Here is a 25,147-nt window from a genome sequence, read left to right as displayed (position 1 = left end):
TTGTTTGTTTTTGAGACGGAGTCTCGCTCTGTTGCCCAGGCTGGAGTGCAGTGGCCGGATCTCAGTTCACTGCAAGCTCCGCCTCCCGGGTTCACGCCATTCTCCTGCCTCAGCCTCCTGAGCAGCTGGGACTACAGGCACCCGCCACCTCGCCCAGCTAATTTTTTGTATTTTTTAGTAGAGACGGGGTTTCACCGTGTTAGCCAGCATGGTCTCGATCTCCTGACCTCGTGATCCGCCCATCTCGGTCTCCCATAGTGCTGGGACTCACTGTGATTTTAATTTCATTTCCCCAATGACCAATTGTCTTGAACATCTGTTTATATGCTTTTTATCCATTTGTGTGTCTTTGCTTGTGAAGTGCCCTTTAATAAATTGGGTTGTTTCCCTTATTACTGAGTGTAGTGTTCTTTATACAATCTGGATGCAAGCCTTTTGTTGAGTAAATATTTACAAATATTTTCTCCCAATTCGTGGTTTGCTTTTGAATATTTTTCTGTGTCTTTTTGATGAAAAAAGGATTCAACTTTCAACTTTGATGAAGTATAACTTATTAATCTTTTAAATGATTCATTCTTTTTGGTTTTTATCATGGAAACTATTGCCTAACTCAACGTCATGAAGGTTTTCTACTTTGCTTTTTTCTAGAAGTTTTACAGTTTAACTCTCATGTTTAGGTCTCTGATCCATTTTGAATGAATTGTTTTAGTGTATGAAAGGATCAAGTTTAAAATTTTTTTCATATAGAAAAAAATGCTTTATTCCAGTATAGTTTACTGAAAACAGTGCCCTTTAATCCATTAAATTATCTTGGTAGTTTTGTGGAAGCTCTGATCTCTTTCTGAGTCTATTTAGAGGCTTTCTATTCAGTTCTATTTTCCTAATACATCTATACTTATGCAAATATTATATTGCATTGGTTACTGTAGCTTTATTATATGCATTAGAATCAGTTATCCTTTTGACTTCATTCTTTTTAAAAGTTGTTTTGGCTATTCTAGATCTTTGCTTTTCCATATAAATTTTAGAATAAATTTGTCAGTTTCTATAAAAAAGTTACTGAGATTTTGTTGAGTCTATAAATTTGGAGAAAATTGACTTCTTAACGATAGTAAGAGTCCTGATGACTGATCTTGCTGGATATATCATCTTCATTTACATCTTCTATCCTGCATCTTTGTTCAATTAACCTATTAAGTTACAGAAACCATTTTTTTGCAGACTCCTTAGGATTTTTTAATATACATGAATTCTGTGAATAAGGACAGTTTTACTTCTTCCTAATCTGTTTATTTTTGTTGTTGTTGTTACGATTTGTTATTTTATTCCACGGGCTAGGCTCCCTGGTACAATGGTCAATAGAAATTAGGAAAAGCAATGTTCATTGATATTTTTCTGATTTTTAGATAGAAAAAATTCAGCCTTTCACAGTTAAATGTGTTAACTGTAGGTTTTATTTTTTAAGATGCCTTTTGTCAATTTAAGGATATCTCTTCTTTTATTAGTTTGCTGAGAATTTTTTGTCATTAATTGGTGTTGAATTTTATCACATGCTTGTTCCTGCCTCTATTGAGATATTCATAGGAAAAATTTGTTCTATTAATATGATATATTGCATTTTTTGATATTTGTATATTTGACAACCCTTGCATTCCTAGGATAAGCCCTTTTTATTGGATTATTGTCTTTTTCTGCATATTGCTAGATTTAATTTGCCAAAATTTTGTTAAAATTTTTTGTTTCTGTGAGAGTATTGTTCTGCAGTTTTCTTAGAGTATTTTTGTCTGTCTTCAGTAGCAGGTAATAGTAGCTTCACTAAATTAACTGGGATGTTTTTCCCCTTCTTATCTTTCCTCCTCATTTTTTCTGAAAGAATTTGTGCAGCATTATGTACCCTTTGTGTAGTATTTTTTTAAAATACACTTTAAGTTCTAGGGTACATGTGCACAATGTGCAGGTTTGTTACATAGGTATACATGTGTCACGTTGGTTTGCTGCACCCATCAACTCATCATTAACATTAAATATTTCTCTTAATGCTATCCCTCCCCCAGTCCCCCACCTCCCCACTGGCCCAGGTGTGTGATGTTCCCCACCCTGTATCCAAGTGTTCTCATTGCTCAGTTCCCACCTATGAGTGTTTGGTTTTCTGTCCTTGTGATAGTTTGCTGAGAATGATGGTTTCCAGCTTCGTCCATGTCCCTGCTTCGTCCATGTTCCTGCAAAGGACATGAACTCATCCTTTTTTATGGCTGCATAGTATTCCATGGTGTATATGTACCAGATTTTCTTAATCCAGTCTAGCATTGATGGACATTTGTGTTGGTTCCAAGTCTTTGCTATTGTGAATAGTGCCACAATAAACATAAGTGTGCATGTGTCTTTATAGAAGCATGATTTATAATGCTTTGGATATATACCCAGTAATGGGATGGCTGGGTCAAATGGTGTTTCTAGTTCTAGATCCTTGAGGAATCTTCCACAATGGTTGAACTAATTTACACTCCCACCAAAAATGGAATGCATTCCTATTTGTGCACATCCTCTCTAGCGTCTGTTGTTTACCGACTTTTTAATGATCGCCATTCTAACTGGTGTGAGCTGGTATTTCATTGTGGTTTTGATTTGCATTTCTCTGATTACCAGTGATAATGAGCATTTTTTCATGTGTCTGTTGGTTGAATAAATGTGTTCTTTTGAAAAGTGTCTGTTCATATATCCTTTGCCCACTTTTTGATGGGGTTGTTTGTGTTTTTTCTTATAAATTTTGTTTAAGTTCCTTGCAAATTCTGAATATTAGCCCTTTGTCAGATGGGTAGATTGCAAAAATTTTCTCCCATTCTGTAGGTTGCCTGTTCACTCTGATGGTAGTTTCTTTTGCTGTGCAGAAGCTTTTTAGTTTAATTAGATCCCAATTGTCAATTTTGGCTTTTGTTGCCATTGCTTTTGGTGTTTTAGTCATGAAATCCTTGCCCATGCCTATGTCCTGAATGGTATTACCTAGGTTTTCTTCTAGAGTTTTTATGGTTTTAGTTCTAACATTTAAGTCTTTGATCCATCTTGAATTAATTTTTGTATAAGGTATAAGCAAGGGATCCAGTTTCAGCTTTCTACATATAGCTAGCCAGTTTTCCCAGCACCATTTATTAAATAGGGAATCCTGTCTTGTTTTTGTCAGGTTTGTCAAAGATCAGATGGTTGTAGATGTGTGGTGTTATTTCTGAGTGCTCTGTTCTGTTCCATTGGTCTTACATCTCAGGGATAGAGCTGACTTGACTATGGTGGATAAGGTTTTTGATGTGCTGCTGGATTTGCTTTGCCAGTATTTTATTGAGGATTTTCGCATTGATGTTCATCAGGGATAATGGTCTAAAATTGTCTTTTTTGTTGTGCCTCTGCCAGGCTTTGGTATCAGGATGATGCTGGCCTTATAAAATGAGTTGGGGAGGATTCCCTCTTTTTCTATTGATTGGAATAGTTTCAGAAGGACTGGTACCAGTTCTTCTTTGTACCTCTAGTAGAATTCAGCTGTGACTCTGTCTGGTCTTGGACTTGTTTGTGTTGGTAGGCTATTAATTATTGCCTCAATTTAAGAGCCTGTTATTTGTCTATTCAGATATTCAAATTCTTCCTGGTTTAGTCTTGGGAGAGTGTAAGTGTCTAGGAATTTATCCATTTCTTCTAGATTTTCTAGTTTATTTGCGTAGAGGTGTTTATAGTATTCTCTGATGGTAGTTGGTATTTCTGTGGGGTCGGTGGTGATATCCCCTTTATCATTTTTTATTGCGTCTATTTGATTCTTCTCTCTTTTCTTCTTTATTAGTCTTGCTAGCGGTCTATCAATTTTGTTGATCTTTTCAAAAACCAACTCCTGGATTCATTGATTTTTTGGAGGGTTTTTTGTGTCTCTATCTCCTTCAGTTCTGCTCTGATCTTAGTTATTTCTTGCCTTCTGCTAGCTTTTGAATGTGTTTGCTCTTGCTTCTCTAGTTCTTTTAATTGTGATGTTAGAGTGTCAATTTTAGATCTTTCCAGCTTTGTCTTGTGGGCATTTAGTGCTATAAATTTCCCTCTACACATTGCTTTAAATGTGTACCAGAGATTCTGGTATGTTGTATCTTTGTTCTCATTGGTTTCAAAGAACATCTTTATTTCTGCCTTCGTTTCGTTATGTACCCAGTAGTCACTCAGGAGCAGATTATTCAGTTTCCATGTAGTTGAGCGGTTTTGATTGAGTTTCTTAGTCCTGAGTTCTAGTTTGATTGCACTGTGGTCTGAGAGACAGTTGGTTATAATTTCCGTTCTTGTACATTTGCTGAGGAGTGCTTTACTTCCAATTATGTGGTCTATTTTGGAATAAGTGTGATGTGGTGCTGAGAAGAATGTATATTCTGTTGATTTGGGGTAGAGAGTTCTGTAGATGTCTATTAGGTCCGCTTGGTGCAGAGCTGAATTCAAGTCCTGGATCTCTTTCTTAACCTTCTGTCTCATTGATCTATCTAATATTGACAGTGGGGTGTTAAAGTCTTTCATTATTATTGTGTGGGAGTCTAAGTTTCCTTGTAGGTATCTAAGGACTTCCTTTATGAATCTGGCTGTTCCTGTTTGGGCGCATATATGTTTAGGATAGTTAGTTCTTGTTGCATTGATCCCTTTACCAATATGTAATGCCCTTCTTTGTCTTTTTTAATCTTTGTTGGTTTAAAGTCTGTTTATTCAGAGACTAGGTTTGTAACCACTGCTTTTTTTTTTTTTTTTTCTTTCCATTTGCTTGGTAAATATTCCTCTATCCCTTTATTTTGAGCCTGTGTGTGTCTCTGCATGTGAGATGGGTCTCCTGAATACAGCACACTGATGGGTCTTGACTCTTTATCCAATTTGCCACTCTGTGTCTTTTAATTGGGACATTTAGCCCATTTACATTTAAGGTTAATATTGTTATGTGTGAATTTGATCCTGTCATTATGATGTTAGCTGGTTATTTTGCCCATTAATTGATGCAGTTTCTTCACAGCATCAATGATCTTTACAACTTGGCATGTTTTTGCAGTGGCTGGTACTGGTTTTCCTTTTCATGTTTAGTGCTTCCTTCAGGAGCTCTTTTAAAGCAGGCCTGGTAGTGACACAAAATCTCTCAGCATTTACGTGTCTGTAAAGGATTTTATTTCTCCTTCACTTAGTTTAGCTAAGCTTAGTTTGGCTGGATATGAAATTCTGGGTTGAAAATTCTTTTCTTAAAGAATGCTAAATATTGGCCCCCACTCTCTTTTGACTTGTAGGGTTTCTGCCGAGAGATCTGCTGTTAGTCAGATGGGCTTCCCTTTGTGGGTAACCTGACCTTTCTCTCTGGCTGCCCTTAACATTATTTCCCTCATTTCAACCTTGGTGAATCTGACAATTTTGTGTCTTGGGGTTGCTCTTCTCATGGAATAACTTTATGGTGTTCTCTATATTTCCTGAATTTGAATGTTGGCCTGTCTCAATAAAATACTGGCAAACTGAATCCAGCAGCACATCAAAAAGCTTATCCACCACGATAAAGTTGGCTTCATCCCTGGGATGTAAGGCTGGTTCAACATATGCAAATCAATAAGTGTAATCCATCATATAAACAGAACCAAAGACAAAAACCACATGATTATCTCAATAGATGCAGAAAAGGCCTTTGACAAAATTCAACAGCCCTTCATGCTAAAAACTCTCAATAACTAGGTGTTGATGGAACATATCTCAAAATAATAAGAGCAATTTCTGAAAAACCCATAGCCAATATCATACTGAATATGCAAAAACTGGAAGCATTCCCTTTGAAAACTGGCACAAGACAAGGATGCCCTCTCTCACCACTCCTATTCAATATAGTATTGGAAGTTCTGGCCAGGGCAATCAGGCAAGAGAAAGAATTAAAGGGTATTCAATTAGGAAAAGAGGAAGTCTAAGTGTCCCTGATTGCAGATGACATGATTGTATATTTAGGAAACCCCATCATCTCAGCCCAAAATCTCCTTAAGCTGATAAGCAACTTCAGCAAAGTCTCAGGATACAAAATCAATGTGCAAAAATCACCAGCATTCGTATACACCAAGAACAGACAAACAGAGAGTCAAATTATGAGTGAACTCCCTTTCACAATTGCTTCAAAGAGAATAAAATACCTAGGAATCCAACTTACAAAGGAAGTGGAGGACCTCTTCAAGGAGAACTACAAACCACTGCTAAATGAAATAAAAGAGGACTCAAACAAATGGAAGAACATTCCATGCTCGTGGATAGGAGGAATCAATATTGTGAAAATGGCCATACTGCCCAAGGTAATTTATAGATTCAATGCCATCCCCTTCAAGCTACCAATGACTTTCTTCATGGAATTGGAAAAAACTACTTTAAAGTTCATATGGAACCAAAAAAGCCTGCATTGCCAAGACAATCCTAAGCCAAAAGAACAAAGCTGGAGGCATCACGCTACCTGACTTCAAGCTATACTACAAGGCTACAGTAACCAAAACAGCATTATACTGATACCAAAACAGAGATATAGACCAACGGAACAGAATGGAGCCCTCAGAAAAATTACCACACTTCTATGACCATATGATCTTTGACAAACTTGACAAAAACAAGAAATGGGGAAAGGATTCCCTATTTAATAAATGGTGCTGGGAAAACTGGCTAGCCATATGTAGAAAACTGAAACTGGATCCCTTGCTTACACCTTATACAAAAATTAATTCAAGATGGATCAAATACTTAAATGTTAGAACTAAAACCATAAAAACCCTAGAAGAAAACCTAGGTAATACCATTCAGGACATAGGCATGGACAAGGACTTCACGACTAAAGCACCAAAAGCAATGGCAACAAAAGCCAATATTGACAATTGGGATCTAATTAAACTAAAAAGCTTCTGCACAGCAAAAGAAACTACCATCAGAGTGAACAGGCAACCTACAGAATGGGAGAAAATTTTTGCAATCTACCCATCTGACAAAGGGCTAATATCCAGAACTTACAAGAAACTTAAAGAAATTTACAAGAAAAAAATCAAACAACCCCATTAAAAAGTGGGGAAAGGATATGAATAGATGCTTCTCAAAAGAAGACATTTATTCAGCCAACAGACACATGAAAAAATGCTCATCATCACTCGCCATCAGAGAAATGCAAATCAAAACCACAATGAGATACCATCTCACAGCAGTCAGAATGGCGATCATTAAAAAGTAAAGAACAGGTGCTGGAGAGGATGTGGAGAAATTGGAATGGTTTTACACGGTTAGTGGGACTGTAAACTACTTCAACCATTGTGGAAGACAGTGTGGTGATTCCTCAAGGATCTAGAACTGGAAACATCATTAGACCCAGCCATCCCATTACTGGGCATATACCCAAAGGATTATAAATCATGCTGCTATAAAGACACATGCACATGTATGTTTATTGTGGCACTATTTACAATAGCAAAGACTTGGAACCAACCCAAATGTCCATCAATGCTAGACTGGATTAAGAAAATGTGGCACATATACACCATGGAATACTATGCAGCCATATAAAAGGATGAGTTCATGTCCTTTATAGGGATATGGATGAAGCTGGAAACCATCATTCTGAGCCAACTATTACAAGGTCAGAAAACCAAACACCGCATGTTCTCACTCATAGGTGGGAACTGAACAATGAGAACACTTGGACGCAGGGTGGGGAACACCACACACTGGAGCCTGTCATGGAATTGGGGGAGTGGGGAGGGATAGCATTAGGAGATATACTTAATGTAAATGACGAGTTAGTGGGTGCAGCACACCAACATGGCACATGTATACATGTGTAACAAACCTGCACGTTGTGCACATGTACCCTAGGACTTCAAGTAAAATAATAAAAATAAATAAATAAATACGTAAATAAAACAAACAAGAGAAAACGAAGTACCTCCTCCGAAAACACTTTTTAATTACAAGTGCATATGGGGAGAGTACAGTGGAGAAGCTTGGATGATACCATCTTAATTAAATGATCAAAGTTAACATTACCAGTAGTGGGCCAAATAAATAATGGGTACTACCTGATAGGATATAATGCAAACACACATTAATTTTGTGATATTCTTGCCAAAGATGTACAATCTGAATCTAAGTATGAGGAAACATCAGAAAACCCCCAAATTGAGGGACTTTGTATAAAATAACTGGTATACAATCTTTAGGAGTATCAGTCATGACAGTTAAGGAAAGATTGAGATAATCTTCCAACCTGAAGGAGACTAGAGGGCTTGACAACTAAAATGTAGTGCTTTATTCTGAACCAGTTCCTTTTGCTATAAGGGATGTTGCTGGGATATGTGATAAAATATGAATAGAATCTAAGCATTAGATGTGAGTAATGTATGAATGTTAATTCCCTGTTTTCTATAGCTGTATTATGGTTATGTAGAATAATGCCTTTAATTTTAGGAAATACACAATAAAGAATTTGGGAGGAAAAAATTACTAATTCAATTACATGTATAGATATGCAGAAATTCAGATTTTGAAAGTTCCTCCTTGAGTCATTTTAGTAATTGTATCTTTCAAGAATTTATTTATTTCATCTAAGCTGTTAAATTTTTGGTATATAGTTGTTCATAATGGTCTTTATTATTATTTTAATGTCTGTAGGAGCTGTTGTGATGTCCACTCTATCATTCATTCTTGGTCTTCTCTTCTTTATTCTTGATCAATTTGGCTTAACCAATGATATGCTGTGGCTGTGTCCACACCCAAATCTCATCTTGAATGGTAGCTCCCATCATTCCCATGTGTTGTAGGGAGGACCCAGTGGGAGGTAATTGAATCATGGGGGTGGATCTTTCCTGTGCTGGTCTCATGACAGTGAATATGTCTCACAAGATCTGATGGTTTTATAATGGGGAGTTCCCCTGCTCACTCTCTCTTGCCTGATGCCATGTAAGATGTGATTTTGCTTCTCATTCACCTTTCACCATGATTGTGAGACCCCCCCGGCCATGTGGAACTGTGAGTCAATTAAACCTGTTGCCTTTATAAATTACCCAGTATCGGGTATGTCTCTATTAGCAGTGTGAGAACAGACTAATACAATACATCCATGTCCCTGCAAAAGACATAAATTCATCCTATTTTATGACTGTATAGTATTCCATGGTGTGTATGTGCCACATTTTTATGATTTTCTAAAGGACCAGTGTGCACAACAGTGTTAACATAGCAGACCTGAGAGAGGTCTATCTTCATGGTTGGCTCTTGACTGCCATCTTGGCTGTTGGATTTTTGCAGTGTCCCCACAGTTTCCTAACTGGTTAGAAAACACTTCACATAGGTTGTCACAGTTTAAACTTAAAAGAATTAAATGTGTACTGTTTGACTCCAGTGGCAGAGATTCTTGACTTGCACCTGGTTTCTTTCTGACCTTGCCCCATGTGCCTTTTCCCTTTACTGCTGTTGTTTTGTAAGTCATAGCTACGAATGAAACTATATCCAGAGACTTTTGAATCCTTCTAGTGAACTATTGAACCAGTGATGGTCTTTGAGACCTCCTACAGAAAAAGAGTTGTTTTGTTTTTGTCATTGTGGGGTTAAAGTTGGCCTCTTTACATGCAACTTTTCTTTTATAAAATAAAAACCAATATAATTTACATACCATAAAATTTTCCTTTTGAAGTGAACAATTTAGTGTACTTTTAATATATCCACCAAGTTGTGCAACTGCTATTACTGATTCCAAAACATTTTCCTCATGCAAATTAGAAAATCCACTCTAATTGACTCTATATGTATGAATTTAATTATGGACTCTCAGTTACACTCCAATGATTTATACATCTATCCTTATTCCAGTACCACACATAGCTTTGTAGTAGATTTTAAATTTAGAAAGGAAGTATGAGTCTTTCATCTTTGTTTTTTTTTTTTTCAAGATTGTTTGGGCTATTGTGGGTTCCTTGTATTTTCATCTGAATTTTAGAATAAGCTTGTCAATTTCTGCACAATGCCAGCTGGGATTTTGTAGAGATTTTGAGGAATCTGTAGGTTAATTAGGAGATTATTGCCACTTAAGCAATGTTAAATCTCCCAATCCATGACATGCAATGTTTTACCATTTATTTCGGCCTTTGGTTTCTTTCAGTGATGTTTTGCCATTTCCATCATATTTGTATATCAGTCTTGTATGCTGAATCTTGCTGAATTGTTTTATTAGATCTAGTGTGTTGTTTTGTATGTGTGTGGATTCTTTACACTTTTAATCTGTAGGTTAATTAGGAGATTATTGCCACTTAAGCAATGTTAAATCTCCCAATCCATGACATGCAATGTTTTACCATTTATTTCGGCCTTTGGTTTCTTTCAGTGATGTTTTGCCATTTCCATCATATTTGTATATCAGTCTTGTATGCTGAATCTTGCTGAATTGTTTTATTAGATCTAGTGTGTTGTTTTGTATGTGTGTGGATTCTTTACAGTTTTATGTGTACCAGATCATGTCATTTGTGAATAGTTTTACTTCTTCATTTCCAATATGGATAACTTTTATTTCCTTTACTTGCCTGACTTCCCTAGCAAGCACTTCCAATACGATGTTGAATAGAAGTAGTACAAGTGGACAACCTTGTCTAGTTCCTTATCTTGGGAAAGCTTTCAGTCTCTCAACATTAAGTATACTGAGGGTTTTTCATGTATAAAGTTATCAGTGTGAGGAAGTTGCTTTCTATTCCTAGTTCTTGGAGTGTTTTTATTATGAAATTGTGCTGGATTTTGTCAAATGCTTGGCATTTTGATGATACTGTGGTTTTTATCTTTATTAATATAGTGATTTACACTAATTTCATATATTGGACTAACTTTGCATTAATGGGATAAATCCCACTTTATCAGGTTTACCATCATTTTTCTAATATGCTGGATTCAGTTTGCTAGTGTTGTGTCAAAAATCTTTACATCTATAGTCAAAGTGATATTGTTTTGTAGTTTATGTTTTTTTGGTCAGGATTTGTTGTCAAGGTAATACTGGTCTAATAGTATAAATAGGGAACTGGGGTGGGGTAGTTAAACAAAAAAAGAAAGAAAAAGAATAAGTAGGGAAATATTCTGTCCTTTTATTTTCTGAGAAAATTTGGGAAATAACATTTGGTAAAATGTACCAGTGAAGCCATCTGGCCCTGAATTTTCTTATGGGAAGTTTTATGATCAAGCTGTATATTTGTTGTAGATCTATTCAATTTTTCTGTTTTTTTTTTTTTTTTCCTGAGCCAGTTTCTACGGCTTGTGTCTTGCTAGGTAGGGATATTTCCTTTGCATCTAGATTTCTAACTGTTGCTCTACAATTGTTTAACAGTATAATCTTTCCAATTTCCATAAAATCAGTAGTAATATTCCTTATTTCATGCCTGTGTTTGTGAAGCTGGAGTCTTCTCTCTTTTCTCTTGGCCAGTGTAGCTAAAGGTTTGTCAACTTTGTTGATCTTTACCAAGAATCAACCTTTTATTTCATTGATTTTTCTCTATTGTTTCTATTTTATATTCTATTTATTCACGTTCTAATAATTCTTCTTCTTCTTGATTTGGGTTGTTTTTTTTTTTTTCGTATGGTGGAAGATTATGTTACTGATTTGAACTCTTCATTCTATTTTTCTTTAGTCAGGATCTTGCTCTGTCACCCAGGTTGGAGTGCAGTGGTGCAGTCATAGCTCACTGCAGCCTCGAAATCCTGGGCTTAAGTGATCGTCTTGCATCAGCCTCCCAAGGAGCAAGGACTACAAGTGTGTGCCACCGTACTGGGCTTTTTCTTCTCTTTATATAGGCTTTCATTGCTATGCATTTTCTCTAAGTATTAACTTTGACTGCATCCCATTATATTTTGACATATTGCGATTTTATTTTTGCTCATCTCAACATATTTTCTGATTTCACTTTTTCTTTTTCTTTTTTTTTTTTTTTTTTTTTTTTTAAGACAGAGTTTCGCTCCCATTGCCTGGAGTGGAGTACAATAGCATGACCTCAACTCACTACACCCTCTACCTCCTGCGCTCAAGTGGTTCTCCTATCTCAGCTTCCTGAGTAGCTGGGACTACAAACACACACCACTGCACTCAGCTAGTTTTTGTATCTTTTGTAGATGGGGTTTCACCATATTACCTGGGCTGATCTTGAACTCCTGAGCTCAAGTGATCAGCCTGTCTCAGCCTCCCAAAGTTCTGGGATTATAGGCGTGAGCCACCGCACCCAGCCCTAATTCATTTTTGATTTCTTGTTTGACCCATTGATTATGAATGTATTGTTTAATTTTTCACATATTTGTGGACTTTTCTAATTTGTGTTTGTTATTTTTGGTTTTATTTTGTTTTGGTCAGAGATAATACTTTTATGATTCCAATCTTTTTACATTTATTGAGACTGGCCAGGTGTGGTGGCTCACACCTGTAATCCTAGCACTTTGGGAGATTGAGACAATAAAAAAAGGCACATTTTAGAATTAAGGACCTTGCCTTTTAAAAGGATTATTCTAGATCCCCACTTTCTTCCAAAAAGAAAACCTAAAACAAAGCATTAACAGGACCAAGGAAAGTTATAAGTAAATTAACTGTCTTCAGAACAACATTCAGCACTTTTTAAAGGAAGAAAACATAAGGCAAACTCTTTTCAACATACTGTACACATATCTGGCATACAATATCCAGCATGCAAGAATAAATACAATTGTGACCTATAATTTAGAAATAACTTAATGTTTGTGGCAGCAAACATTAAACATTGTCTAGAGGTAAGAGGATTGCTTGAGTCCAGGAGATTGAGACCAGTCTTCTCAACATAGTGAGACCCAGTCTCTACAAAAAATTTGTAAAAATTGGCTGCTTGTGTTGTGTGCCTGTAGTCCCTGGGAGGCTGAGGTGGAAAGATTCCTTGGGCCCAATAGTTTGAAGCTGCAGTGAGCTATGATCATGCTACTGTACTCTAGCCTGGGTGATAGATAGAGTAAGACCACGTTTCAAAAAGAAAAAAATTATTAAGCCTTATTTTGTGGCCTAACATATGGTCTATCCTGCAGCAAGTGCCAAGTGTGCTTGAGAAAAATGTTTATTCTACTTTTATTCGGTAGAATTGATGTCTATTAGGTCTTGTTGATTTGTGGCATCTAAAAAGTCTTTTTGACTGGGCACGGTGGCTCACGCCTGTAACCCCAGCCCTTTGGGAGGCCAAGGCAGGCGAATCACAAGGTCAGGAGATCGAGACCATCCTGGCTAACATGGTGAAACCCTATTTCTACTAAAAATACAAAAAAATTAGCTGGGCGTGGTGGCGGGCACCTGTAGTCCCAGCTACTCGGGAGGCTGAGGCAGAAGAATGGTGTGAACCTGGGAGATGGAGTTTGCAGTGAGCCGAGATCACACCACTGCACTCCAGCCTGGGTGGCCAAGCAAGACTCCGTCCAGAAAAATAAATAAATAAATAAATAAAAAGTCTTTTATTTTCTTACTAATCTTCTGTCTAGTTTTTCTATTCATTATAAAAAGCAGGATATTGAAGTCTCCAAATATTATTGTTGGCTTGTCTATTTGTTCTTAAAATTCTGTGTTTGTTTTACATCTTTTGGAGTGGTTTTACATTTATCATTGCTATATCTTCTTGATGGATTGACCCTTTTTATTGACCTTTTTCTGTAGTAATAGTCGCATACTTTGAGTTCATTTTTTTCTTAAACTTCTAGCTTCCTCAGATGGCAGCTTAGATCATTGATTACATAATTTTCTGATATTCTATTTTTGACTCTTAACGTTATAATTTTCTGTATAAGCACAGTTCAGCTGCATTATAAACTTTTAAAGATGTTGTGTTTTTATTTTTATTCAGTCATTTATTTAACTTATCCATGAGCTATAATCACAATATATTGTTGCATTATTAGTGTGAACCAGTAGTTATATATTACATCAATTAAGAATAAGAAAAATAAAGGATTTCATTATTTATTTATTCTTCTTTATATAGAACTAATTTTGTAACATAAAATTTTCTTTTTTTCTGAAGAAATTCTTTAAACATTTCTTGTAAGGCAGGTCTACTACTGACAAGATCCTCAATTTTTGCTTGTCTGAGAACATCTTTCTTTCTCTTTGGTTTGAAGAATAATGTCACTGGATAAAGAATACTAGATTAGTGGGGATTTTTTTCTCTTCTTTCAACACTTTAAATACTTCTTTCCACTTTTTTCTTGCTTGCATAGTTTGTGAAGAGAAGTCTAGTGTAATTCTTATTTTTGATTCTTCACAGGTAAGGTATTATTTTTTCCTCTGACTTTTTTCAATATTTTCTTTGATTTTCCACAGTTTGAATATGATATGTCAAGGTGTAGATTTTGTGGTGTTTGTCCTTCTTGGTCTTTTATGAGCTTCCTAAATTTTTGGTTTGTTATCTGTCTGTCATTAATTTTGGAAAATCATCAGCCATTTTACTTCAAATTATTTATTCTCTTTCTTTTTCTCCTTCCCATTCTGATATTCCCTTTTTGTATGTTACAGCTGTTGTAATTGTTGCACAGTTCTTAGATACTCTGTTCTTTTTCTTTCATTTTTCTCTTTGCTTCTAGTTTGGTAAGTTTCTACTAACACATTTTCAAGCTTGTGGATTATTTTCTTGACCCTATCCAGTCTACTGAGGAGGTCATCAAAGACTTTTTTTTTTCATTTCTGCTGCAATGTTTCTGATTTCTCACATTTTATTTTGATTCTTTCTTAGAGTTTCCATCTCTCTCCTTACACTACTTACCTGCTGTTGCATATTGTCCATTCTTTCCAATAGAGTCCTGATATGGTTTGGATTTGCATCCCTGCCCAAATCTTATGTTGAATTGTCATCCCCAGTGTTGGAGGAGGGTCCTGGTGGGAAGTGATTGGCTCATGGGGGCAGACTTCCCCTTTGCTGTTCTTGTGATAGTGAGGTCTCATGAGATCTGGTTGTTTAAAAGTGTATAGCACTTTGCCCTTCGCTCTATTCCTCCTTCTCTGGCCATGTAAGATGTGACTGCTTTCGCTTCACTTTCCACAATGATTGTAAGCTTCCTGAGGCCTTCCCAGTCATGCTTTCTGTAGAGCCTGCAGAACTGTGAGTCAATTAAACCTCCTTTCCTTATAAATTATCCAGTCTCAGGTAGTTCTTTATAGCAATGTGAAAATGGACTAATACAAGTCCTTTGCATATTGATCATGGTTATTTTGTTTTTTAATTGACACATAATAATTGTACATACATATGGGATAAAATGTAGCATTTCAATATATGTTTATATTGTGTAATGATCAAATCAGTATAATTAGCAAATCCATCACCTCACATAGTTATCATTTCTTTGTGTTGAGAACATTCAAAATGCTCTCTTACAGCTATTTTGAAGTATACAATACATTATTGTTAATAGGGTGACTCTAGTCATCCTACTGTGCAACAGAGCACCAGAATTGATATTTCCTATCTAACTGTAACTTAGTACTCATTGACAAACCTCTGTGCATCCCTCCTTCCACCCTCTCCAGCCTCTGGTAACCATTATTCTACTCTTTACTTCTATAAAATCAACTTTTTTAGATTCTACATATGAGTGAGATCATGCAGTACTCGTCTTTCCATGTCTGGCTTATTTCACTTAACATGATGTTCTTTATCCATGTTGTAGTAAAAAAAAAAAATAAAGATTTTATTCTTTTTTATGGATGAACAATATTCCATTATGTATATATACCACATTTTCTTCATCCATTCATCCATCAATGGACACTTACGTTGGTCCATATTTTAGCTATTATGAATATTGCTTCAATAAACATTGGGGTGCAAATACTTCTTTGACATACTGTTTTTATTTCATTTGAATATATGTCCAGTAGTGGGATTGCTAGATCATTTGGTAGTTCTATTTTTAAGTTTTTGAGGAACCTCCATACTGTTTTTATAATGGCTATTCTAATATAAATTTCCACCAACATTGTATAAAGGCTTCCTTTTCTATACATCCTTGCTAATACATATCTTCTGTCTTTTTGATAAAAGCCATTCTAACTGAATATCTTATTATTTTGATTTGCATTTCCCTGATGATTAGTGATGTTGAGCATTAAAAAAATAGATCTGATGATCATTTGTGTGTCTTCTTTTGAGAAATGCCTATTCAGGGCTTTTGCCCATTTCTAAATTGGATTTTTTTTTTCTTTTGAATTGTTTGAGTTACTTATGTATTCTGGATAATAATTTAAATTTCTGGAAAGCCACCTTTTCCATATGATTCTCTTTTAGAGTTTTCCACTAAGGATAACTTATGTGATATTTGGAAGGTTGAAGAGAAGGAGAGGAGAGTCCTCCTTCTCCAGAGATGTTTGCAAGCAGATCCTTGCAGGTCTGAGGTTGCGTGTATCCTGCTGAACACTTAAAAACCACCCACTTTGCTCCTGTAGACTGATGCAGTTCTTGGGAACTATTGCAGAGACTCTTGAGCATTGCATCAGTTTCTTGGTGACTTTTTGAAGAAAATAAAGAGGAGAGATAGCAGTGGGGCATACTCCTAACAAATGGGACTCTAACTTTTATGCTTCTATGCTTCCTATGCTTCTGTCTCCTCAGGCCTACTGGCTATAACTTCCTGACATTTTAAGTGACTTCCTCAATCTTCTGTCTCTCAGTTCTCCCAATATTCGAATGTAAGCCCTAATTCTTAAATCCTTATTTTCTAGCATTTTTAGAGTGGATCTTCTTTTATATTTGAATGAAAAATGATCAATTTTTGATATATGAAATTATTCCTTAAAAATGGGAAATCTGGATTTTTTTCTCTGATGTGACTAGATTTAAGACAGTAATGACCTTGTTTCCAGTGAAAATATGGAACACTGATATCTCTAGGATGCACTAACAACATTATTGCTTAAATTAAATTGACTGAAGTGTCAAGTGTCTGTGTTAGGAAAGGATTACCTGTTTGGATTTTCTTCTCCTGAATCTTGTTCCCATAATTTCTCATCTCTTAGTTAGCTCTTGTATGTCTTCAGACAGATCTAAAAGTATCTTTTAACTTCCATATTCTCGGCAGAATGAGAGAATTGAATTATTTAGTCTACTATTAATGGAAGTGTAATCAATAGGTCAGGGAACTATATCAAAGACAGTTGTTCAAGTGTATCTTAATATGTTACTTTTTAAAATAGAATATTTGGGAACTCATGTGAAAATATAACAAAACATTAACATTTGATAAATCTAGGAGAGTTGTAGATTTCTATTTTCTGTGATTTTACTGATTTTTGCTCACCTGATATATAACAGTTTGAAAACATTGAGATTTGTTTTGGTTTATTTCTCTTTATGTTTTCTTTATTTTCTCATTTTATTTATTTAACCTTATATCAGTTAATACTTAATATAATGATAGTTATTGTATTGGAATTATACTCTTTATCATTATAAAATTTTCCTTTGCTTTGTTTAATTAATTGCCTTATTGTAGGGGAACATATTTACTACTTAACTAGTTGACTATATGCTTTAATTTACCTGAAACAGTTCCAGTTTGTGCCTGCTGTCCCATTTTTCATTGCAGTTTTCTCCCTTTTTTGCTAAGTATTATTATTAATAGTTTATTTAAATAAACTGGGATGGATTTAGTTGGCCCTAACTTTATGCTTTTAGATTCTTCCTGGTCTTGTTTTACAGTGGTTAAAAAACTTGTGTGCTGAACACAATTCTTACTTTGATGTAGAGTTAGATCTAAAAGACAACACAGCAATAACCTTTCTTTCTTTCTAGACCTTGTCCACATGTAGTGTTAATGAAAATTCCTTTCGGCCAGGCGCGGTGGCTCAAGCCTGTAATCCCAGCGCTTTGGGAGGCCGAGACAGGTGGATCACGAGGTCAGGAGATCGAGACCATCCTGGCTAACACGGTGAAACCCCGTCTCTACTAAAAAATGCAAAAACCTAGCCGGGCGAGGTGGCGGGTGCCTGTAGTCCCAGCTACTCGGGAGGCTGAGGCAGGAGAATGGCGTGAACCCAAGAGGCGGAGCTTGCAGTGAGCTGAGATCTGCCACTGCACTCCAGTTTGGGCAACAAAACGAGACTCTGTCTCAACAACAAAAAACAAAAAACAAACAAACAAAAAAAATAGAAAATTCCTTTCAGGGACAGTGTGATGCATTTCTTGAAAAATGAAATAATCTTGTATCTAGTCTCCAAAATTAACTCCACTCAATTTTGAGTGGTTGGGCAAGTATTTGATGTGGCTGGTTCTGCCACCCACTTGGTATATTAGCCAGATTTGTGATGGTCCATGCTGCAACTTGCGAGAGGCATGAAGTCACCAGCCTACCTGTTGGTAAGGTCAGTGGGAAGCATTAGACATAATAGATTAGCTTTGCTTGAAGTATCTGTAGGAAATAGTGGCCGAAGAGTAAAGTCATAGAGTGCATAATAGTCTAAGCACACTTTGTACACGGTATTTTCATTTATCATATAGTGCATATCACCATCATTTTATGATTTTATTATTTGGTAAAGCTTTTTTACTTTCTAGTATACCTTTTTTGGCACAATGACCTCAAAAATGCCATGTGCTATTCTTAAGCAAATTGATGAAGACTTGTACATTGTTTACATTTACTATTTATCAAAGACCATAGTGATATTACTGACCACAAAAAAACCTGAAGACATAAATCTGCTGAAGTTAATGGTGATTTTAGAAGACTATGGCTGAAAAAGATAACACATGCAGCTGCAAAAGGCTTATTTACAAAACATTTTGTGAAAGCATGATTTATTCATCTAGATTTAACTGTTCTAGTTTAATCTTACTCATTTTCAATTCCAAATTTTTATATCCACATATGAAAATTAAAATAATAGCTATAAATGAATTCACCCCGTTAGCAGAAGGACAATTTTTCAAATTGTTAAATAATGCCTGCTTTGTATCAGTGCCATTGGGAACTTCAAATAGAAAATAAATAAACTCAAATAATAATTTGTTTTTTGTGAAATTAAATGAAAATTTTGGAAGTTCATTCTGTTGAAGATAAACACCTGATATTAATGTGAATACTGTATTTTTAAATTGTCATTTTTGTAGATAAAATTATTTATTTCTGTAACAATGTTATTTACACGAATTTTTGCGTAAAGTATCATAGTAAAGACAATGTATTTATGGTACTAGGAAAGCAGTGAAGCAGAAATGTGCTTGGAATTGGTACACAAACAATTCGTAATTGTATCCTAACAAAATATAATATTTAACATCAACATTTACAAACATTTATTCATGTTCAAGTTTTTATGTATTAATACTTCCTCTTATTGGTATACATTGCCTTTCTTTGCCTCCTGGAAACAATAGATTTTACAAATGTTGGACTTTTCTTTCATTATTTTATAAAGTAACCTCAGCTGATTTATGATTTTGAACTGTTTTATAAATAAATTCTCTAATTTACAGTTGTACTTTTATTTAAAAGCGGCTGAAAATCTTCCATTAAAGTATTCAATGAATGAATCATCATACTTCTAAAATATTAGAAGCTTTTGTTGAATTTTAATTATTGAAAACAAAGCTTAAAAATGGGAAGATACTAAAGTACATCCTTCCAAAACTAAGAGAGGAACTAAGCATACTATGAGAGCTTGAGTAGCATACAAGATTTATTTTAGAAATCCTTTAATTGTGCTTTGTACAAATATTTATTTTGGGAAAGAATCTTTGGATAGTTTATTCTAATTAGGCAAATTTATACTTTGTAAATTGAATTGCATGAACTTAAGTAAACCTATAGTTTTACATAGCTAAATTTGGTGAAACAAAGTATAATAAATAGAGACAACTTATTTGAAGAGTTTTGTCTTGTAAAATATTTTTCAAAGAAATATTATCTGAATGAAATATTTTGGTTTAAATAGTTTAATATGAAAATATAATTGAGAATATCCTTCATTCAACAGTGCTTGTTTTGAGCTTACTAGACACTTACACACTTGTAGAGAGTTTTTATCAATTAAAATATCATTTTCTACAGTGACATGTCAATAGAGGTTGTAATAACTTCAAATTTATTAACTCTGTACTGGAAGCCCCTAAGACCAGAGTCAGGCTAAATGTTTCCCTAGGACTTCACAGGACTTAGAATAAGCTCATGGTTGTGGTTTATTACAGTGAAAGGATATAGATTAAAATCAACTGAGGGAAAAGGCACATGGGATGAAGTCTGGAAAAAAACAGGCGCAAGTTTTCATGTGTCCTCTCCCAGTGGAATCACATGGACATGCTTATTTCTCCCAACATGTGTTACTAACCAGGGAAGCACACCCAAAGTGTTACTAACCAGGGAAGCTTATGTGAGCCTTCATGTTCAGGGTTTTTTGCCAGTCATGTAGGCATGCAGCACCTCTGTGACTAACCTCAGATACTCAGACTCCACACCCACACCCCATGACAAGAAAGATCTTCACCATAAATCACATCATTAGCATAAACTGTGTGATCAAACTGGTACAATATGGCCCAAGGCCTCTGCCATATAAAAACATTGTTATCGGACAGAATATTGCAAGGGCTTAGAGCTTTTCTCCTGGGAGCTACCAAACAGCCAGTCCTGAAGTCACGCCTTTATTTTATTTGTTTGTTTGTTTGTTTATTTATGTATGTATTTATTTATTTATTTTGAGATGGAGTTTCACTCTTGTTGCCCAGATTGGAATGCAATGGTGCAATCTCAGCTCACCACAACCTCCGCTTCCCGGGTTCAAGCGATTCTCCTGCCTCAGTCTCCCAAATAGCTGGGATTACAGGCAGACGCCACCAAGTCTGGCTAATTTTGTATTTTTAGTAGAGACGGATTTCTGCATGCTGATCAGGTTGGTCTCGAACTCGCAACCTCAGGAGATCCACCCACCTTGGCCTCCCAAATTTCTGTGATTACAACCATGAGTCACCGCTCCCAGCCAGGTCTTTTTAAAATAACCCAGTCCTGTTCAGTTAACCCTTCACTGCAAAACTGTGAAAAGCAACTTTAATATATTGCACCTAACTTTGTAAAAACTATTAAAACATATTTTTCAGAAAAGATATTAATCACATTTTATTAAGGATAGTTTGGCTAAGAAACTGGTTAAAGTATGTGCGTGTTTATTAATATTCTTATTTTTAAAAAACATTGTGATATATAACATAAAAATGCTTGGAAATGTTTTAAGTAAACTTTTTCAGCTTCACCAATGTAATAAAAGTAATTTGTCTATAATTACAAAAATAATATGACCTTTTTATTTGACGGAGTCTCCCTCTGTCGCCCAGGCTGGAGTGCAGTGGTGCAATCTTGGCTCACTGTAAACCTCTGCCTTCTGGGTTCAAGCAATTCTCGTGCCTCAGACTCCCTGAGTAGCTGGGATTACAGGCTCCTGCCACCAGGCCTGGCTAATTTTTGTATTTTTAGTAGATATAGGGTTTCACCCTGTTGATCAGGCTGGTTTAGAACTCCTGACCTCAGGTATCCACCCACCTCAGCCTCCCAAAGTGCAGGGATTACAGGTGTGAGCCACTGCACCCAGCCAATAATATGACTTTTGATATAATATTCTGTACCAGTCATTGAACCAGGAGAAACAAAGCAAAACAAACTAACAAACCCTCAAAGATGGAAATCTGGAATTGGTTCTCTGACATGATTGAGCTTGAAGCCAATGACAAAAGTGATATTTGTGCCTGTGAATTATGGTTCACTAGAAATCCATGGCATGTAGCAACAAAAAGAGTCATTTAAATTATGCCTAGGATAAAGTTCTTATTGAAGGCAAGACATTGAAAGACAAAACAGCTGCTGCAATTGACTCCTGTGGTGGAAACTTTAACTGCATTGAAAAGTTTACAGAAGGAAAATGAAAAGTTTAGTGTATGGTTAGAAAACGTGTGAGCTTCTCTCATAGTCTCATAAGAAACTCTTATTATTTTTAGCCACATATTTTTGGTCAATACTAACTCTTATTCACAGGCGGCAGAATTGCAACATAAGTTGAACTCAAACTCACCAGATCACTTCTGTGGGAGTTGGGGCATTGATTTGAGAAAAAAGAAACCCTGTGAATTAGGATAAAGGCATCTGAGTGAAATTTGGTGAACCTGAGAACCATGAAACCCCAAATCCTGTACCTTCTTTGCCAGTAGAAACAATTATTCCTCTTATATCTTGAGAAACAATTCCTTGCTTGAAGACATTTAATTGGCCTCACCTGTGTTAAAGGAATGCTAATTCCCCTTATAACCCATCCCATACCCCATTGCTGCCAGACTCATAACTCAAATCAGATTCAGCCTTCCCAGAATGATAAAATCTATCCTATGAGAAAATATTCTATATACCAAAATTTGCTGCCACTTCAGTAGTGGTTCAAGACACCAATTAGTTTAGAGTATATGGAACACTCTGTCTTCCAAAATGAAGGAAAATTTGTGCTACTGTACCACTCACTATTAAGAAAGAGGCACAAATTTTGGTGAGCCTCTGTGATTTTTCAATGGTAGAAGTATGCTATGGTAGCATTATATACTTAGTCAGGGGAGGCCTTGAAAAGTAGAGGAAAAAGGAAATCCTCCCCGTGGAAAGAACATTGAGCAGTACATCTGATTGTCCATATTGTCAAACATTGCCCAGTGGTTTGACCATTTGGTAATTAGGAAGGCTGTGTAAGTGGTATGTCTCTCCATATAAGTAGAGTTATCCTATCTGAATGAATATTCACCAAAAGAAAGCCATTGCACAAGAGGCTCTCAATAATGAAGTACATAGACAGATATGAATATTAGCCAACCTCTTTCCCTAGCCATTCTATCTCTTGTTCAATGGGGTCTTATTTATAGTGACAATTACATCAAGGATGGAGGTTATATGAGAGGTGATAGACAGCCTTACCTTCACCAGAGCTCGTCTGGTTATTGCAGTGCTGAATGCCTGCCTTGCTACCAGGAAGAGTCAATATAATCTAGGTAGTGGCCCCATTCCTTAGTGAAACCAACCAGTTACCTGGAGGCAGGTATTATATAGTTTTGGTTCTGTTATGAAGTGGGCAATAATTTCCCCTCACTAAATTAGACATTTATTTTGGATATAGGTTCTTCTTTTGTCATCATGGTCCCGCTAACACTACCATAACTGGACTTAATGAATGCCATATAAAGCATTATAATCATATTTACCAACACGTTGCTTCTAATCAAGGAACTCATTTTACAGTAAAGAAGTATAGCAGAAGGCTCATGTTCATGTAATTCACTGATTTTACTTCATGTCTCAATAACCAGAAATTTTTGGTCTTATAGATAATTATGATGTCTTATTGAAGACTCGGATAAGACTCCTAGTAGTAGACAACATTCAACCACTCCCAGTAGTAGACAAGTTTGTAGTGCTGTCCTATGTGCTTTGAGAGAGCAATCTATGTATATTATCTGGGATCAAGGGGTAGAAGAGGGAGTGAATAGTAGAAGAAGGAAGTTATGAATATCAACTATAGTCTCATAACCATTTAGAGAAATAAAACTTGTGGCAGCTCTGCATTTCCTCTTACTTGCTTATCTTGTGTATTCACACACAAATATGTTATATGTACATTTGTGTGTGTATATGTTTATATATATATGTTCTGGTTTTTTATTTTCTCTCTTCCTCTTTTTTCCTATTGTATTTTTCTATTAATACTTTATGGAAGGTATAAAACCATATAAATTAATCTCTAGGTTATAGAATATGCCTCAATTAGAAGGGAAATTAATAACCCCACCTTAGAGATAAACTTAATTACTGACAGGACTTATTTCCTACATTGGCTATTATCCTCCTTGGCCACATCTAATGTAAAAGTTAAAGAAAATTCTTATCCTGGGTGCAGCAAAGTTTTTATAGGTTGTTTCCTACTGGTATCGCTCTGCTAAAACTAGTTGTGGCTCCAAATCTAGCTCGTGGTTTCTTTGGCAATATATTTCCCCTCAAATATTTAGTTAGTGCTGTGATATATTTGCTTAACTATTGGTGGTTAACTTTGCAATTTGGTTTTTAGGTCAAAGAAAATCCATTCAGGTTTGTGATTAAACTGAAGGATTAGCATTACACTGAGACAGATATAGTGATTGATTAGACTATGTATCTCTCTTTTTTGGGGGAAAGAGTAATAGCATCTCTGTAAAATGATAATTGTGATACATTAGGCAGAAGCATGATGATATTGCTATTTATTTGATATTAAAATTTAAATATGGGAGGAAAGGTGAAAATGTATACCAAATAGTCTAAAAGATAAACTCTGTAAGTTATTTGTCTGTTGGCCATGAACTCCATTACTCCTATTTGCAAGGGAATGGGAAGTCTGAAACTACACTTCCCAGAGTTGCTGGGGCCCCGCTGACTTTGACTTACATGTTGCCAATGAATCTGTGGCAGTAGATTTGAAAAAGGGCAAAGGGAAGACTTTCTTTTCCTTTCTGTTTCTGGTGGTGTTTTTGGCATCAGGAGCAATGCTGGGTGATTAAAGGCTCCTGGATTTATGCTCAGGAATAAATGTGATGCTATCAGTACTATAGAGCCCATGAGCTCTGGCACCTGCAAGGGTATCAGAATCAGCAGTTGAGCTCCCTGTCATAGGAAGACTGTGGGCTCCCGGCTTCCTGCAAAAAAAAAGGTAGTGATTACAGTTCTAACAGCAGCAGCAGCAGCAGCAGCAGTAGTAGCAGTAACCTAGGCACTGGTAACTTTGGTTGCATAGGTAACATGAATTTTGATTAGTAACCGTTTGGACTCCAACTAATGTACTACTTTTGTAATCAATCCCTACATCAATTAATTTTGTTTCAAATTCTTAGTGTGATTATAATTACTTTTTTCCTAGTTGGATGTTGAGTGATAGAAATATACATAACGTGGTACCATTTATTTCACATTCAAGAACATGAAAAACAATACTTGATATTGTCTAAGGATATATGCATTGTCAAAAATGTTAAAAAGGCTAACAACTGGTAAACTTTAAATACAGGATACTGATTATAGAGGGAAGGGAGACAAATGAGTTTGGGAAGTATGCATTGGGCTTTAACTATTTTAATAATGTTTTATTTTC

The 25,147-nt window shown here is 35.8% G+C and overlaps 1 protein-coding gene across 5 annotated transcripts in view; it reads left to right on the top strand.

The window, feature by feature from the left end:
- SLCO6A1 (solute carrier organic anion transporter family member 6A1) overlaps window positions 1-25,147 on the top strand; it is a 149,593-nt gene that overhangs the window by 16,715 nt on the left and 107,731 nt on the right. The gene's annotated exons all lie outside the window — the stretch shown is intronic.

This window comes from Papio anubis, chromosome 5 (genome assembly GCF_008728515.1).
Source record: "Papio anubis isolate 15944 chromosome 5, Panubis1.0, whole genome shotgun sequence".
Lineage (NCBI taxonomy): Eukaryota > Metazoa > Chordata > Mammalia > Primates > Cercopithecidae > Papio > Papio anubis.
The sequence above is the reverse complement of the archived record's forward strand: the minus strand, read 5'-3'. Positions and strand labels throughout refer to the sequence as shown.